The sequence below is a fragment of the Nannospalax galili genome, unplaced genomic scaffold (genome assembly GCF_000622305.1).
Source record: "Nannospalax galili isolate Female #2095 unplaced genomic scaffold, S.galili_v1.0 scaffold63, whole genome shotgun sequence".
NCBI lineage: Eukaryota > Metazoa > Chordata > Mammalia > Rodentia > Spalacidae > Nannospalax > Nannospalax galili.
In genome coordinates this window covers 3,153,594-3,167,799 of record NW_008355272.1, presented here as the reverse complement: position 1 = coordinate 3,167,799, position 14,206 = coordinate 3,153,594, and the positions used below count along the sequence as shown (strand labels likewise).

At 41.6% G+C, this 14,206-nt stretch overlaps 1 protein-coding gene across 4 annotated transcripts in view; it reads right to left on the bottom strand.

Moving 5' to 3' along the window:
• Slco3a1 (solute carrier organic anion transporter family member 3A1) overlaps positions 1-14,206 on the bottom strand; it is a 333,074-nt gene that overhangs the window by 253,052 nt on the left and 65,816 nt on the right. The gene's annotated exons all lie outside the window — the stretch shown is intronic.

Here is a 14,206-nt window from a genome sequence, read left to right as displayed (position 1 = left end):
TTGAGAGCAAGCCAGTAAGCAGCATTTTTCCATGGCCTGTGCTCCAGCTCCTGCCTCCAGGCTCCTGCTCTGAGTTCCTACCTTGGGCTCCCTCAGTGATGAACTGTGACCTGGGAGATGTAAGCTAAATAAACCCTTTCTTCCCCAAGTTGGTATTGGTCAGATATTTTATCATCACAATGGAGAAACAAACTAGAATATCATCAAAATGCTACCCAGAAGGTTTTGTGAAGACATTATGTTACAATTTAAAAATAAACAGGTTTAGCTATTGGAGCAATGAGAATTTCAGATTTCTGGATTAGGCTTATTCAACAACTTAAGTCCATGCAAACATTTCAAAATATGAAAAACTCAAATCTGAAATGCGTCCAGTCCCATGAACTTCAGCACAGAGACACTGGAACTGTGAACATCATCACATGCAAAGTATCTCCTACCTGAACTGGTCAGAACACTTGATCCACAATCGAGGTTGTGAGTTATAGGAGGGAGACAGAAGAACTTGTCAAACACCACCATGAGACTGTACCAAACTCTGCAGGGCAAAGTACCTAACATCTTTAACAGAGACAGAGAGAGATAGAGACAGAGACAGAGAAGTCAACAAATAAGAAAGTACAGCATTTTAGATTTAACTTAAACTGGTTAAATCTAAAGATTTAAAAATTCATTTGAATTGAGACAATTCATTTGAACACACACACACACAGAAAGAGAGAGAGAGAGAGAGAGAGAGAGAGAGAGAGAGAGAGAGAGAGAGAGAGAGAGAGAGATTGGAATATTAACCAGTCTTAAAAAGGTAGGATAGTTTGACAAAGGCTGCAACCTGGATGAGCCTTGGGGACATAACTGAAGTGAAGCAAGTCAATCCCAAGAGGACAAAAACCACAGGACTCTATTTACATGAGGCACATAGAGTGGTCAAATTCAGAGGCAGAAGGTGGAGCAGCTGTTTCCAGAGCCAGAAGACAGGGGCTGGGGAGCTGAAACTGGAGTTTCAGTTTTGCAGGATGAACTGCTGGCATAGCCATTTGAATACAGCTAGGAGGGTCTTCAGAGTCTTGGAAATCATGTCCATGAGGATGGCTGAAAGAGGCCTTTGCCACCCCTGGTCTTCCATATCAAGTTCATGTCCAGGGCCATTCCATAGCTGAAAGTCTCCAGCATGCCCCAGGGTTCAGACACCATAAATGACAAGCACTGCCCATGTACAAAGGTTTTGTACATGACATTATTTTTGCTTGCAGATCTATGCTTGTTCCTTAATCTTTCTTTCTCATGTCTTGTTGCATAGGACTGTTCTCCAACAGACTGATGCCATCTTCCCTAGATTGGTTGTGCCCACTTGCCTAGGATCATGACATTAAGCCTGCTGACTGTTATGATCCAAAAGGAAGATGGGGCAGGGAGAGTCATGGGACCCTTCCAAGGAACCAGATAGCCCTAATTGCACAAAGGGGAGAGGCTAAGGGTATATAAGCTGACGAAGCTTAGAAGAGGCTCTCTCACCATTTTGTGTGGCTGTGGGGAAGCCACCATGAGTGCCTGGATAAAGACTTCAGTGCGGTCTGGGGGAGCACCCACACTTCTGTAAGTAAACCCCACCCACTGCTATGTAAGTAAGCCCAAGAGACATACTGGTTTCCCAGACTGCAATCATACCCTGGACCAAGGAAGGAGGAGGCAGATATTGTTTACACCCCTCCAGAAGGAATCTTAGTGCCATGTCTCCTCCATCTGTATCTGAAAAGTGTTCCTTACCCTACCATCTCATCATAATTGTCCCAGGTGTGGTTTAGAAGGTTATTAAGTCATGTCTGACTTACACAGAATAACAGTCAGTTTAGCCAAGCCTGGAAATGAAAAACTCAAATCCAAGTTACATAACCATGATAAATGTGTACCAGTTAAATACTGCTAGGCTAAAAACAAACTGAACAACAGTCTGATAAGTAACTTTTCTCATTTTACTACAGGTGGGGGTTGAAAAAAACTCCTGGGTTTGGGGAGTCTCTCTCACTGAACCTGGAGCTAACTATTTCAGCTAGAATGGCTCGCCAGTCAAGCCATCACAATCTTCCTATCTCTCAGTACTGAGGTTACAGGGACACATCACTACACCTGGCTCTTATATAGGTGCTTGGGATCTAAACTCAAGTCCTCATGCTTGTGTGACAGGCACTTTAGCCACTGAGCCAACTCTCTAACCCTATTATCTTGGTGGGGACATAATCACATGAGGGAGATAGGGAAAGGGGCAGCAAATGATAGGAAGATTGCCATTTGGAATGATAGAGACCAGGATCATATTCCAGGCCTTGCCATGCATTGGCTATAAGACCCTGAACAAGTGACTTACCCTACCACAGCTTCAGTGTTTTCACTCTATAAATAACATTTCTCTCCCTGCACTTCATGAGGAGGGCATGGGTGCACGTTCTCTGTCATAGCTGTGACCCCATGAATGAGAGCTAGTGCATTCAATGTCATTATGGTCATTATTCAAATTCACACGTATTCAAAGCACTTGCCTAAATAAGCAGACAGCTGTGAAAGTTTCTTTGTGAAAATAATGAATACTAAAATTAAATACTGGCTCACAACCAGTAAGAAGGCCAATACTAAAAACTAAAATCTAATGTACCAGTGTGGGATACATCGTGTTCTTTGCACTCCCTAATGGTCTCATAACTTTGTCTTCAGCACCAGAGTCACAGGTATTAATGTGTACTTCAATTGATAAGGTAGAGCCACCTAGATGAACGCAAGTCTCTTTGCCCCATGACACCAATGTACAGGTGAAGGCCAGGGTAGGCGAAATGACTTACATCTAATAATAGACACCACTGGGTTGCAAAAGGTTCCAAGTGTCCATACATAATTTTGAAATCTATTAGATCCTTGCTGTGCTAATGAGATCTCTTGCTGGGAATCCAGATTCCCTTTGTAAACTCCATTAGCAACCCACAAGGCAGGTGGGCAAATGTGAATGTTCTTAGGCAACTAATGCCTTGCCTAGAAAGGAAAGCAGTGAGAAATCATAGTCATTGCTATCACATCACGGGACACCAGAACAACGGATGGACATCTCCTCTACTTGGAGATAGGTCAGCATGAACTGAACACCTTTGTAAGACAGACAGGCACACATGCGCGCGCGCACACACACACACACACACACACAAAGCAGGACACAATGCAGCAACTATACCCCAACATTTCTGCCAATAAAAAAATTGCCTGGTTCATTTGTTTCTCCGGATGACTGCCTGAGTCCCTCATAATTTTGCCTTTACTTTTAGTGACCCCAAGAGACTATTTCTTAGTAAGAACACATGGAAAGTTTTGACTCTTGGAGTTCAAATTCTATTAATGATCCCAATGCATTTTTAAGATGTTTTTGTACTTAAAACAACAACAGAGTTTTAATTTTCCTGTCTGTGCATTAGTTCAAACAAACACAGAAACTGCCGAATACTACCCAAGATATCCCATAGCTAGGCTAAAAGAAGGGATGTAAAATTTCAGTCTTTTAATTCTCTGGGGGAGTGAAGTGGCAGCACAGGAAGATGACACATGAGTGTCTTCAAGGCCACTGGGAATACATCTGACTTTTTACCCATGTCATCTAAGTGATGCTCAAATGCTTCATGTTGTAAGGACACCAACTCCGGGGAGCAAATCAAGTTGAGACCCAAATAGTGAACAACATTCCAGTCTCCAAATGTCATCTGTCAGTACACAGCTCCTCTCACCCCAACTATCTTGGCTTTATTGATCTCACCCTACATTGCCTATCATCAAGGTCTGTCCATTGTATGGAGTTTTAACTATTTGGGAGTAACGCTTCCCCTACAAAGATATGCATTTGCTGAAGCTTCCATATAAGTTTAGAAGGGAAAGGACCATCCCAGGCTCCACCAAGCACATCACAGAATCTTCACCTTCAAGAAGTACAGTGAAGCTGCCCTCAGTGAGTTCTGACATTCACAAGCCAACTTCCTGGATTCCAATTTTAAAGATGACACTTCAAGTTTTATGAGTGTCCATGAACCAACAAAGACTTTGATATCTGCAGAATGCATTCATGTATGGGCTAAAATAAGCATGCCTATGCATGAGCACCACACACACACACACACACACACACACCCTACTTGGCAGGAGTGAAATGGCATAGCTGAGTCAGGAATGGAACATATTCATTTAGAGTATTCATTCCTGACAGTATGAAGTCATTTGAGGCAGTTAAGGTAGCTTTGGCAATTGCAGGCACAGAAAGAGACCAGGGCTGGTTATGTTTTTTCATTCAATAAATAGGGCCATTGACTAAGCTACATGTGCTCACCCTTCTCTGCCCACATAAGCAATTGCTATTAAACACATACTGCTCCTGCATAAAGCCTGCAATGGGTTATTTTTATATGCTTGAGTTTTGATAGATAGAAACAAAGGGTGGGAGTGTTCCCCTTGACCTCTGGGTTCATGGCCTGCAACTTAAATAACCATGAATTAAGGAAATGAAGAGCCAAGCAAGAACCTTCAGCCTAGCATGTATTCTTTTATGTACTTGGTCAGAAACTCTTCATAGCATTGTGGTGATTATCTTGGTCTTGTGAAAGGGCCAGCAATTTCCTCTGAGACCAACACCTCAGAGGAGTTTAGTGAACTATAGGCTGCTTGAGCTACATGTCTATTATGTAATGACTGTATCTCTGCAAAGAGATATTAAAGCACAGCATCAAAGTGGGTGATGGGCAGGGCAGAGAATGAGTAAGGCCCAGGACAACCTGAGAAGTAGAGATGCTGGTGAAGTAGTTTCCATCCATTAAAATATCAAAGACTCATTTTACCACCACCCTCTTACTGCACCTGACTGATGAATATAGGCCTATGTTCTTTCCATTTCAACTGTAGCACAGGTATTGTTCTTACATAAAAAAGACTGGGAGATATTCCCCACAAGAACATAAATACATATTTTTTACTGTAGTTTATTTCCAGATGATTTCCTTTTCTGAGAAAAGTCTTGGCTTTCTTTGTGTTCTTTTTATGTGTAAGAAGCATTCTGTAAGAATAAGTGGAGTGAAGGGTTTGGTTTTGCAGAGCAATGATGTTTGCTATTGTTGACACTCAGATTGGAAGTTAATGACTCTTACTTGCTAGAGAAGTATTTGGAAGAATCCTTACTGTGGACATTTGCTCTAGTGTATTCAGCTTCTTATTTTCATACTAGAGAATAGTCTCTCCCAACCAAGGTGAAAATTGTACTGGTTTTTGCATTCCAAGGCTTCCTTTGGGGAATTATAAACATTAGTTTTCTTCATCTGGCCACTCTTAGCCTGGCAAAGTAATTTTCTTTTCCATACTGGGATTCACATTCTTTTTTTAGAAATATTTTATTTCTTATTTTTATGTTTTATGTGCAGGCAATACACTCATACATACATAAGTGTACCTGTGTCATGAAATCCCCACAGAGGTCGGAAGAGAACATCAGATTCCCCTGGAACTGGAGCTACAGATGGTTGCTAGCCACCATGTGGGTGCTGTGAATCCAACCTGGGTCCTCTGCAAGAGCAACCAGAGCTCTTAACCACTGAGCCATCTCTCCAGCCCATGGGATTCCCATTCTTATAAGGCAGTAGACTTGATGTCAGCCAGATCAGCACTTGAAGAGCCCATCAGCAGAATCCCTCATTTCTGCCAGGAAGACTTGAGCTTGTGCAAGAGCCCCATCCCTCCTTTCAAGTCCAACCTCTCAATGATTTAGAATCACAGCAGAGAGCACTGTCGAACCTGTGGCATTCACAATGTGCAACAGCTTTCCTTTCCTCCCTCTCTTGCTTTCTTACTTATTTATGTGCTCCTTGAAAGGGGAATATAATCTGAAATGGATGGTCCAGAGAAAAGAGGCCAAAATGTCAAGCTACCAATGTTGACTCACTAATGGTTTGACCATGAAATGTCTTCCAAGCACTCATGTCTTTGAACAATTGGTCTCAAGCTAGAGGTACTGTCGGGGAGGTTTTGGAATCTTCAGCGTGAGGGGCCTCACTTGAGGTGGTAAGTTTCTGGGGATGTAGAACTTAAGATTTTATAGCCAAGTGACACTTCTGTCTGTGCTTCCTGTTCTACTAAGAAGAGAGGTGAAGGGTCTTAGCTGTTTACTCCCACCATCCACCACCCACCACCATGCCTGTCACAATGGACTGTGTCCCCTCAAACCATGAGCTAAAAAAAAAATTAATCCTTCTTACCTTAAATTGTTTCTTCCCAAGTATTTGATCAAGGCTAGAGGTTTCAATGAGTTGGCAATATAGTCTCCTTAGAAGAAAAGTATTTCCAGTCTCTCTTAAAAATCAGATCTGGAAAGACTGACTTTGCATTCCTACTGAGTAATGAATGATTGGCTAAGGATGAGGCAAGGATTACTGGCTACCCAAAGCTACAGAGTCAGTTTTGCTCATCTGTTAACAGAGCACTTAAAGCTGTACCCTGGAGTGCCAGGTGCAGCCCATCCAAAGGCTGTCTGTCTGATGTGCTTAAGCAGAATTCTTTGATCTTCTGGGAAAAGCCACAGCAAACTTAAATGGCTGGTTTTCAAATACCATTGAAGATATACAGACTAACCTGAGCTTATTTAATGTGGATGAAGCTAAAGCTACAAAAAAAAAAAAAAATGGATCATCTAAATGTCCAAAATGTCAATTATAAACTTTCTAGGATGAGAAAATACTATGAAGTTATACAAAATAGGATATCATTTATGATACAAAAAACTTTATATGGACTAAATGCAAGGCCTTACTCCAAAAACTCAAAATCCAAAATGCTGTAAAATTACGTTGGCCTTCCAAATTATGTTGGATTTCAGAACATTTTGGATTTTAGAATTTGGGATTAGGTTTGTTTAGTCAGCAATGTCTAAGTGAATATTCCAAAATTTGAAAAACCGAAATCTGAAATATTTCTGGTCCTCAGCCAATTGACTGATGGATACTCAATCTGTAATTACCAAATGATAAAAAGTAGGATCTTAGCTAAGGAAAATATATACATAGAAAAAAGGGATGAAATGAAATACGCCTAAACAAATATTGACTAATCTTGTGCAGTATGTAAATAATAAATTATCTAGGTCTTATTTCTTTCCTAATTTTATTAAAATGATAATACATTCTTTAAAAAAAAGATTGAATCTATATGCTCCCAAATTACAAAGCAACATGTCAGAATTCAGAAGGCAATTATTATATCATACTAAGCAATGGTGCTGGTCTGGAATTCCTCCAAATTAACTCAAACTGGCCCCCCCTGCAGCTTGGGGCAGTGCTAGTACTTCATGGACTTTGATATGAATCATAAAAGAGGATCTGCAGGAGAGGAAGAAGCCCCATTAGTTTAATTCACAAATGAAGAGGTTGTTATTCCCAGCTCCACAAGACCAATTACATCCAAGGCTGTAAAATCAGCACCCAAGGACTCTTGTCCAAAGCCCCCATATAGATAAGTCAATCATTTATCCATGAATCCATTTCTACATGTGGAAACTGAGTCACTAGAAAGATGATCATGGCAGTGTTTCTTGATTCGTCCTTCCCTGTCATGCACACAGTACTAACTGCTTAGAGATAGTGTGCCTATTAAACGTGATCATGGCAGTGTTTCTTGATTCGTCCTTCCCTGTCATGCACACAGTACTTACTAACTGCTTAGAGATAGTGTGCCTATTAAACTCCTTAGTTGACAGATAGGCAGTTTGGGCAACTAGAAATCCATCCAATTCACAGAAGCCAAGTCCATGGAAGGACCAGGATTCAAATCTTGAAATGACTGGACTCTACAGCCCAACTCAAGTGCTCAAGGTCATTCAGGTGGTGAGCACAGTCACTGAACGTGAAATACGAGCAGCTATGAATGAATGAGAAACAGATACCAGACCAGGCAATATGAAAGCACCAGATAAGCACTATGGACACGTTTCCTAGTATACTGTTAAAAACACACTGAAATGGCATATGACCAGCAGCTGGGATGAGGGACTGGAACATGGTCAAAAGAAGCTGACCACTTCCACTGTGTCATTGATTTCAGAAAGAAATTAATGAGGGAAACTTCAATATCAATGAACTTGCAAGAATATAATGAGCTATGCTTGCTCCCAGGAGGAACGCTTTTTAATTATTTCTTTCAGAAGAATTGCAGTCACAGTGTATTTGATCCATTCTCAACCCACACTCTTTAGAGATTTGAAACACATTTTACCCAATGTCAAGTTAAAACAAAAACTCATCAGGAGCAAAATAACTCTTTGCTCCTAGGACTCTGAAAAGAAATTTGGTTCTCTTTGGTTGCTGGCTGGGTAATCTTGTGACCTTTGTACTAAACAAATACTTGGCTGACAGATGAAATCTGTGGATAATTCTCTTTGCATCGTTAGCTGAAACACAGAGGGTGGCTGTGGTTTCAATAAAAGTAACAACAAAGTACACATGACACATTCAGTCTAATCGATGTGCCACTTAGATTGCAGCAATGGTTCGGTGTAATCAGGTGCATTGCTGGGGGCGGGGGATGCCAGGGGCTTTCTTTAACCCTCCCCATCTCCCACCCCAGGAGTGCAGAAGATCCTTTGTAAAAAGTCCTCAAACAACCAATTTCCTGGGACCAGATCCCATTCCTTCCGTAATAGTCATTCTCAAGAGAATCTGCCAGCCACCTGAGTCTTTCTCTTTCTGTGTTAATATTGTACATGTATGTATCTGCCAAACACACATGCACAATTCAAAATTATCTGGTTTCATTTTGATCCCAATTTGCATTATTAAAATTGTATCACACACAAGAAAAACCTGTATAGAGCCCCACCTCTCCTAACAAATGACTGCGTATCAAACAAGTGAAATTTCAATAAACTCTGTGGGTTGTACAATGCTAAAGTCCTCATGCTGAGGAGGGGCTGCTGTTGTGTTTATTTTGTGGCATTTAGGGAGGGTCAAAATGTAGGCCTCGGGCAATCTAGACAAATACTCTACCACTGAGCCATACCCTCTAGCTCAACTTCCTGATTTGTGTGTCAGTGTGTATGTACACCTGTTTGTGTGTTTGATTACTCGGGGTGGTGGGGGGCAGGTGAAGGTCTCAGGACAACTTTGAATTTCCTTCTTTAGATACCATCAACCTTTGTTTTTGAGACAAGGTCTCTCAGTGGCCTGGAACTTGCCAAGTAGGCTAGGTTGACTGGCTAGGGAGCCCTAGGGATCCACCAGCTTTTGCCTTCCTAGTGCTGGGATTACAAGCACATGCCACCATAACCAGCTTTTCTATGTGGGTTCTGGGGATTGAACTCAGATCCTCAATCTTGTAAAGCAAGCAACCTGACTCTCTCTCCAGTCTAATGTTTTGGTTTTGATATCATATATCATTATGTGTGATGTTACCCTTGAGGAAAATGGGTAAAGGGGGGGGGGTGCTTTCCTGTTAAAGGTTATTTTTCATTCACTTTTATGGCTTACAAGGCTTATACTGAGTTCAATATTGTATATATGTATTAATTCAACAGTGAACCTAAAATTTTTATAACCACTTTTGAAAGACATATCTTTGCTCTGGAAACTGTTATTATGTTAAATCTGTAATGAAATGATTCTTCTAAAAATACTTTAAAAATATTTAAAAAAATAAATAAATTTATATCCTTAAGTAAGTATTTGAGATAGAGCACCTTTGGAGAAGTCATTAAAGTTAAATGGCATCATATAAATGACCCTAATCTAATCACAGTGCAGCCTTTGCAAGAGGAGGAAATTGGATAACAGAAGTGATCCCAGGGCCACATGGGCACAGATGAACAATCACACAAAGGGTCAGTAGTAGGGTGACCTTCTGCAAGCCACAGAACGAGGCCTCAGTGGATACCTTGCCTGTACCTTGATCTTGGAATTCTAGCCTCTCGAGAACTTTAAGTAAATACATTTCTGTTGCTTACTCCCACTCATCTCCCAGTGTACAGTATTTATTAAGACTGCCCTAGCAAACTGATAGTGCACACATCCACAACCACCACTCATTTTGTTTTGTCTTGTGACTGGCCCAAGCTCCCCAACAATGGACATCTCTTTTTAGGAGTAAAAGTGAGGAAGGAACCCATCAAGCAAAGAATGGGGTCTTAGCACAGAAGACTTAACCTTTTAGTAACCCTTCCCTGCCCCTGAAAGATTGGTGCTCGGGGGAGACATTGCATGAGGGAACAGGAGCAAAAGTTGGCCTGGGGGCCTAGATTATATCACCAGTAGGAGACTGGGGGGAAGTGGTGATGAGGCAGATTTCTGGCATAGCATAAGGCAAATTTCCTGATGGTGACTGGAAATTGGGAATGGAATGAATGGCCATGCCACAGTGTCCACAATGCTAGAGCAGAAGATGGATTAAACCAGCTGCCTTGTTCCAGGAGGCTACAGCCTGAATTCACCAATCTCTACCCAAAGCACAATACAACAAGGTATAATCTCTTTCCAGAACCTTGACCTGAATACCTGCTATGACCACGTCCTGCTTCCATTCCAGATATAATCCTCATTCTCCACACTAGCAACATCTCTCTCCTTAGACTTCAGGCACTGTGTCATCTCTGCCACCTTCCTGGTTCATGCATGGCTTCAGGCTGCCTTGTGGAATGACTGCCCTGCTTCCCCCCAAACACTCCTGCCATCCCTGCCTTGTGAACAGATCTCAAATACACCTGGAATACACAGTGGTCTCACACCCAGAGCCTAGCCACTTCCAGACAAGTGATCTTGGGTAACTTAATCTCTCAGAATCTCAGTTTAGCCACTGGCTTCATTTATAAGAACAATAGTCCTGGAACCTCATTTTGAACAATAGATAGGATTAACTAGCATGGTATATGCTCACAAGGGAATATTAAGTATGCAGCAATAATGTCATAAAAAGAATATTTAGTAACATGGTGAAAAGCTCATGAAATATTAAGAGAAGTGAAACTACAAATATTGTTTATTATAAGCACATCTTTGTGGAAAAGCATACTAATACAGAAAAAGAGATTAGAATTATATATAATATCATAAAGCTAGGAGTAACTATGCTCTAGTTATTATTTTCCTGCATTTCCAAAACTGCCAACAGTAAATGTGTAACACTTTTTAATGAGGGATAAAGTTATTTAAAAAATCTTTGCCATTCTCATTTCACTTTTTCTTCATCTTCAGAGAAAATGGCAATAACAAACTGATGGGGCATCCTGGTCAATGGCCACAGCAAAGGAAGTCCAATACATCACCTCACTTATACTACCATTAAAAGCAAATGCGACTTGATGTATTTTGAAGTTGGAGAAACAAAAGGACAGCTAAGAAAATTGGGCTAATGGAAGGCCACAACATGGAGCTAAGACATGACTAGACTCCTGAAGGGCTGATTCTTGGACCCCAGTAGGACCCAAATGGTTTCTACCACCACCCTGCCCATCAGTCCCTCTGAGAACAAAGAATGCCACGTGCCACCCACAGGTCATTGTCTGGCCATCCTGTGAGACTGAGCTCCACAGACTGCTGTATTGAAAAGGCTGTCAGCAGGGCTGAGTCTCCATTCATCCAGTTTTACTCCCTGTTAATGAGCTCCCTCCTCACAGTAGAAAGGACTAGCTGCAGAACAGGCCACCCTTGTGAATGAATGGCCATGCAGGAATTCAGGAGCTTGGCAACTGTTCAGCAAGAACCAGAGGAAACGTGGGGAATGTCAGCGTCACTGCTTCACTTTCGCCTGATGTGGGAGTCTATGACCTGGCCACAGATATATGGACAGCACCAGTTTGATGACCTATTATGCAAGTAAGCAAGGGCAGCCTAGACAGTGCAGGCTGACCCTCTCTTTCCTCCTGGTCCACACAGAAAGGATCCCTGGGAACAAGCCTGTATTTTCCACATGCAATATGTACATTGTTTCCACATTCAGTCCAAAGTCATACCAAACAGCTCTCCCAGACCAGTGTTTCAGGAGCTGGAAGCAGGGTGAACACATGTTATCCCTTCCCAACCAAGTCCTGGCTTCAGTTCCTTGTGATAGTCCTCCTCTCTGCAGTAGGCTCCCTCAAATACTTCTAAAAGCAGAGGTAAGTGGCTTTCTAGAACTAGAGTCCAATTAAAGGAGATAAATGCCAAAACATTCTCATGACCAAGGACACATCTTTATGGCTCCTACCATAGATGAATGACTCAGGCAGTCTCTGTATATGCTGTGGTCTTCTGAAACTGTTCCTAGACAATTCAGCAAAAATCTGCCTATGGAGGCCAATCTGTGAAAAAGGCTTGCTCTGAGCTCCTCCTGTAAATAGACCCATGAAACCATTTCAGAGAAACTTGGAGCAGCCATCTGCACTGCTATGTGCTGTCATGTTTTGGAATTCAGTCAGACAGACCAGAACCACTAAAATGTTCATGTACTATGCAAAAAGACACTCAACTAACTCTTTAACTTCCATAGAAGGAAACAGGAGCCTAAGTAAAAATTTGGATGAGACATTCTTCTTAACAAAAGGTCACGGCAAAACCCATGGATCAGACCACAGAACTCAAAAAGCAGACTTGCCTTGATTGGTCTTGCTGTCCTTGGCTCCACCTCCCACCTCCCAAACCCAAACACCCCTCATCCTGAAGATTTGTATAAATCAATCCCCATCCACTGGGAGAAATACCAGAGAGTAACTCATTGAGAAACCTCTGGAGAAGAGGGTTCAGGGACTGTCCTAGAAGCCCTAAGCCAAGGTGACCTAGCACTTCAGGGGTCATTTTTGGGAAAGTGGGGTTTTTTTTTGTTTTTTTTTAACATCATTCTATCATTAGAGACAAAAATTTGGCTTTTCACTACCCATTTCCTTCCCTGTTGGTGTGATTTTTCTGTTATAGCTACTAGAAACCACCTCCCCCAGAGTCCTAGGGCAACATCAGTCAAATCCAAGACCAAACTGTCCAGCTGAAGTTCAGGGCACCTTTTTGGCAACATGCTTCTTTAACAGAAACAAAAAGTAAAGGATCACCTTAGTCCCCAACCCTGCTGCACACCAAACAGGAGACCAAACAGGAGCCTTAATAAACCACATGGGGAGAGAGACCAGCTAGATGTTCACAGACAGCTAAAACATCTAGCTGCAACACACCTATTCAATCAAAGCATCCATTCCACTGCTGGGCAAAAAGGCACAGGGGAAAGTCAGGTCTCTGGTGGGTACCTGTTTCCAGTCATCCCATCCCAGAAAGGTAGTAGCTTGGCAGATAAGAAGCTTATGCCAAATTTAGTTCAGATTCTATTTTAACTTAAGCCTATATATTATAATTAACTTTATACCTCAAGGCACACTGCTTTCAAGAGACACCAAGCTTCCCCAGGCAGAAGTAACTGTTTTATAGTTCTGCACTCAGTGGTTGGGAAGGTGCTTATAGGAGGCAAAATTATACTTGGTAAGCTAGGGCTAGAGGTGCTTGGCAAATAACCATCCAACAGTTCCTACCAGTACTTGGTCAAGGACACCATTTGTTACAGCTTGCCACTTAGCTCCTTTCTAACCCTAGAATCACAGCATGTCCATCTTTCCATAATAAAATATCAGAAACCACAATAGCATGAAATACCATTTTAAGTAGACACAAATTTCATTTCTTCCTAAATACCCAGTTCCTGAGCAGACCCATGTTAATGAAAACATTACCAGAAGTTACTAACTTTGAATTACATCAAATGTTGACCACACAATTGATTGCCTCTCCTATAGGGCCACAAAAGAACAATGACCAAAAGAAGTTTTGCTTCTTCAAAGTTGAGGTTTCCAAGATGAAGACCCCAAGTATACCTCAGTGAGGAACACCAGACAGCCCCCCAAACCTTCCCTACACCAACCACATTAACGCAACGCTCCCTAGACCAGCTCTTTCCTTGTTCTTTCCTGGTAGAGCTCAAGCAAGAAAAGCTGAATTCTGCAGCTCCCAAGCATCACCTGGAGAGATGTTCAAAAACACTTCACCAGGTTGTACCCTAGATCTACAACATGAGAATTTCTAGGAATCCAACCTGAATATCAGTATTTTTATTTATTTATTTATTTATTTACTTATTTATTTACTTATTTACTTACTTATATCTACCTATCTATCTATCTATCTATCTATCTATCTATCTATCTATC